Genomic DNA, 5,399 nt, shown 5'->3' with positions numbered 1-5,399 from the left:
AAAAAAAACGTTTCCCCCCTGACTGCTCGGACCCACCGGACGGGCCAGCGTATTTCGCGAAAAAAACGTTCCCCTCGCTGTCAGCCCGGACCCACCGGAAGTGCCTCCTTATTACGCACAAAAAATGAATACTCCCCCTGCTAGCTGGGACCCACCATGGTGGGAGGCTAACTTGTGGGCCTACTAAGTTGACTGGGATGGGGGCCTTTGTCAACTTTAGTCAATATGAACGATTCTAGCTCCAGTGACCGTACGATGTCCATCCAACAGTCGTAGTGCTTCTTCAACCTCTGGTCTTCTTGCTCCAGCCGCCCAAAGCAGCACCGGTCGTGCCGCATGCTCCTGCCTCCCGTGGTCGGCTGTGCTGCCGCGGAGGCCTCACCGCCCCCTACTATTCCAACCGCTGGCCAGGCCCTGCGGCGACGGCAGCCTCACACCACAGCCGAACCAGTGAACCCTCGTGCTCCTCTCCGCGCGGGCTTCCACTGCCGCATCTTCCCTGGCTCCCTGTCGTCCCCTTCCTAGGCCTCGCCGTCGTCCACCGCCCTGGTGCTCTTGGCGTGGCGTGGTCAACATGGTCAAGGAACGACTTCCATCAGACGTGGACTGTACGTGGAGAGGCTGACAGCTGGGTCCACGGCCGCAGCAAGGAAATGCCTCCTTATTACGTGCGAAATAATTATTCCTCCACCTGACAGCGGGGACCCACCGGACGGGCCACCATATTTCGCGAAAAAAACGTTCCCCCCCTGACTGCTGGGACCCACCAGCTACACCTTCGCACGCAAGGAAGTGCGTCCGGGCAAAAAAAACGATTCGCCCCCCTGACTGTTGGGACCCACCAGCTACATCTTCGCATGCAAGGAAGTGCCTGACAGTCGGGACCCACCTGGTCGAAGCATACGTAGCGTTGTCATTCTGGTCGCGAACGTGTACGTACATATATACTGGTCGATGTAGAGGCGCGCACGTGTCGTAGTAGAGGCGCGCACGTAGCATGTACACGTACGTACAGCGGCCAGGGTGCAAGAAAGAAAATACGGCAACATATGTGTACATACAGGCGGGGTCTCGAACGCCTACTCGCGCATACGTACGGCCAGGGCTCGTGTACATGGCTGGGTCGGAACGGAGAAACAGCGTCGTCGTCGTGTTCATGGGGAGGCAACGAAATGCCTCATGTTCATGGGGAGGCAACGGAATGCGTCGTGTTCATCGGGAGGGCTTGGACGGAACAGGCGATGGAAACGAGGCCTGGCGTACCACGGAACGGAGGAAACGGCCTTGTGTTCGACCGGCCACGTTCGAAACGGGATCCTGTTGATCGGGAGGGGTCTGGCGTACTGCAAAACGGAGGAAACGGACCTCCTGCAGTCGAAACGGGGGTCCTGTTGATCGGGAGGGGTATGGCGTACCGCAAAATGGACGAAACGGACTTGTGTTGGAGCACTACGGTCGAAACGGGGGTCCTGTTCATCGGGAGGGGTGTAGCGTACCGCAAAACGGGACTCCACGAGATACTGTTCATGTCCACCGTCGACCCCCTCCAGCCTCCACGAGCTACTGTTCATCCACCGTCGACCTCCTCCAGCCTCCACCTGCGACTGTTCATCCACGGGCTCCTGTTCATCCAGCCTCCACCGTGCACTACTCCACCGGCTACTGTTCAACCAGCCCTCTCCACGGGCTCCTGTTCAACCACCCCTCCACGGACTACTGTTCATCCTGCCCTCCATCGTTTACTGTTCATCCTGCCCTCCACGGGGTGGTCCTGTTCATCCAGCCCTCCACGGGGTCCTGTTCATCCAGCCCCAACTGGCTCAATCGATCGGGGTCCTGTTCATCCAGAGGCAACACCACGGGGTCCTGTTCATCCACCCCCACCAGGAACTGTTCATCCAACCCCCCCTCGCAATGCTCACTGTTCATCCAGAGGCAGCATCGATCAGCTTCAATTAGCAGCAGTAGCGAAGGAATCCCTCGATCGGGTTCAGTTAACAGCCATCGATCGATCGCTTGGGTTCGGTAACGCGTAGCCTGCAGTGCAATCGCTCGGGTTCAGTTAGAGCCCAACGCCTTGCTCGGGTTCAGTTAGAGCCAACGCTTCACACACACGCGCGTACGTGTACAAGAGAAACGTGCATCGCTCGGCCCCCGACCTCCCACCGTAACGGGGAACTCCCCGAAATTTTCCTCTCCCTCGCTTCTACCACGGTTTTTTCCGTCATGGACGGCCCAAAGAATGTCATGCAGCTGCGTCTCCGGCCCACCCAAGACGAAAAGCCCATTTTCTGTCATGATTTTTTGTCATAGAAGTAGGAGCCCACCACATCTATGATGATACCGGGTTTTGTCACAATTATCATCATAGAAGTGTCATATGTATGACAGAAAAAATGTGTTCGGCCCAAAATGTCATGAATGTGTCTTTTTTTGTAGTGATTCTGCCCAAGCATACCACTCGACAGTGTCGGCTACTAATTTAGAGTTTTCGAGAAGGTCAGCCTAGTGAGAAGGAAAAAGAGTTTGATAAGGACGAGGATAAAGAGGAAGATGAGGGTTACCCCAATGTCAATGCTACTTTGGTGATTTTTGCTGACATCGAGAGCAACAGTCGACTGAAAGTTATCAATAAAGAAGTGAACATGGTTGCTCCGGCAACTACAACGTATTTGAAGTGGTCAAAAACACCCATTACATTTGACCAGTATGATCACCCAGCACACGTTGCTACCCCTAGGAGGCAAGCATTGGTGGTCGACCCAGTCGTTGGGAGCACCCGACTGACCAAGGTTCTGATGGATGGCGGTAGTGGTTTGAACATTCTGTATGTTGAGACCCTCCGAGGGATGGACATCCCAATGTCCAAGCTCAGTGAGAGTAATATGCGGTTTCACGGAGTCATCCCAGGAAAGAAAGCAGATTCACTTGGTCAGATCACTCTTGGCGTGGTTTTCAGTGATTCAAAGAATTACCGCAAGGAAAAGTTGACGTTTGAGGTGGTGGATTTTCACAGTGCCTACCATGCAATTCTGGGCAGACCCGCATATGCTCGTTTCATGGCTCGACCGTGTTATGTATACCTCAAGTTGAAGATGCCTGGTCCCAAAGGTGTGATCACAGTCACAGGTGTTGGGGAACGTAGTAATTTCAAAAAAATTCCTACGCACACGCAAGATCATGGTGATGCACAGCAACGAGAGGGAAGAGTGTTGTCCACGTACCCTCGTAGACCGAAAGCGGAAGCATTAGCACAACGCGGTTGATGTAGTCGTACGTCTTCACGATCCGACCGATCAAGTACCGAACGCACGGCACCTCCGAGTTCAGCACACGTTCAGCCCGATGACGTCCCTCTTAACTCCGATCCAACTGAGTGTTGAGGGAGAGTTTCGTCAGCACGACGGCGTGGTGACGATGTTGATGTTCTACCGACGCAGGGCTTCGCCTAAGCACTGCTACAGTATTATCGAGGTGGACTATGGTGGAGGGGGGCACCGCACACGGCTAAGAGACGATCAACTTGATCAACTTGTGTGTCTAGAGGTGCCCCCCTGCCCCTGTATATAAAGGAGCAAGGGGGGTGTGGCCGGCCAAGTGGAGAGGCGCGTCGGAGGAGTCCTACTCCCACCGGGAGTAGGACTCCCCCCTTTTCCTAGTTGGATTAGGACTTGGGAGGGCGGAAGAAGCAAAGAGGGGGGGGGCCCTTTGCCCTAAACCAATTCAGTTTGGGCCTAGGGGGCGCGCCCCACACTTCCCTTGCTTCCGTCCTTTTCCACTAAGGCCCATGTAGGCCCATTAAGCCCCCGGGGGGTTCCGGTAACCCCCCCGGTACTCTGGTAAAATCCCGATTTCACCCGGAACACTTTCGATATCCAAACATAGGCTTCCAATATACCAACCTTCATGTCTTGACCATTTCGAGACTCCTCGTCATGTCCGTGATCACATCCGGGACTCCGAACAACCTTTGTTACATTAAAACATAAAACTCATAATATAACTGTCATCGTAGCGTAAGTGTGCGGACCCTACGGGTTTGAAAACTATGTAGACATGACCGAGACACGTCTCCAGTCAATAACCAATAGCCGAACCTGGATGCTTATATTGGCTCCTACATATTCTACGAAGATCTTTATCGGTCAGACCGCGTAACAACATATGTTGTTCCCTTTGTCATCGGTATGTTACTTGCCCGAGATTCGATCGTCGGTATCTCAATACCTAGTTCAATCTCGTTACCGGCAAGTCTCTTTACTCATTCCGTAATACATCATCCTGCAACTAGCTCATTAATTGCAATGCTTGCAAGGCTTAAGTGATGTGCATTACCGAGAGGGCCCAGAGATACCTCTCCGACAATCGGAGTGATAAATCCTAACCTCGAAGTACGCCAACCAAACAAGTACCTTCGGAGACACCTGTAGAGCACCTTTATAATCACCCAGTTACGTTGTGAAGTTTGATAGCACACAAAGTGTTCCTCCGGTAAACGGGAGTTGCATAATCTCATAGTTATAGGAACATGTATAAGTCATGAAGAAAGCAATAGCAACAAACTAAACGATCAAGTGCTAAGCTAACGAAATGGGTCAAGTCAATCACATAATTCTCCTAATAATGTGATCCCGTTAACCAAATGACAACTCATGTCTATGGTTAGGAAACATAACCATCTTTGATCAACGAGCTAGTCAAGTAGAGGCATACTAGTGACACTCTGTTTGTCTATGTATTCACACATGTATTATGTTTCCGGTTAATACAATTCTAGCATGAATAATAAACATTTATCATGATATAAGGAAATAAATAATAACTTTATTATTGCCTCTAGGGCATATTTCCTTCAACAGGGAATCGGCAAAGAGCGGAAGAGTGCCTCCAGAAGGATTCAAAAATTGCTGATAAACAGATGGCAACTGTTGAGATGGAAGAATACATCAAAAATGCAGATCCGAGTGATTTGTTGTGAGCCAAGAAGCGTGCTTCAGAGTCCACATTTCAATCGGTCGGTGAGACAAAGCCTGTTCATATTCACTCGACTGACCCCAATGTTGCTCCGACCCACATCTCAACAACACTCGATAGCAAATAGGAAGAAGCGCTCATACAGTTCCTCCGTAAGAACTGGGACATCTTTGCATGGAAACCATCTGACATGCCGGGTGTACCAGGGAACTGGCTGAGCACCGTTTGCGAGTCGACCCAAAAGTAAAACTTGTCAAAGAACATCTCCATCAGTCCGCCGTGGAGAAGAGAAAGGCAATTGGCGAAGAGGTGGCTCGGCTTTTGGCAGCTAAGTTCATCCGCGAGATATACCACTCCGAGTGGCTCGCCAATGTTGTCATGGTCCCCAAGAAAGATGATTCACTTCGTATGTGTATCGATTTCAA

This window comes from Triticum dicoccoides, chromosome 3A (assembly GCF_002162155.2).
Source record: "Triticum dicoccoides isolate Atlit2015 ecotype Zavitan chromosome 3A, WEW_v2.0, whole genome shotgun sequence".
Classification (NCBI taxonomy): domain Eukaryota; kingdom Viridiplantae; phylum Streptophyta; class Magnoliopsida; order Poales; family Poaceae; genus Triticum; species Triticum dicoccoides.
Note: the sequence above shows the minus strand (reverse complement) of the source record.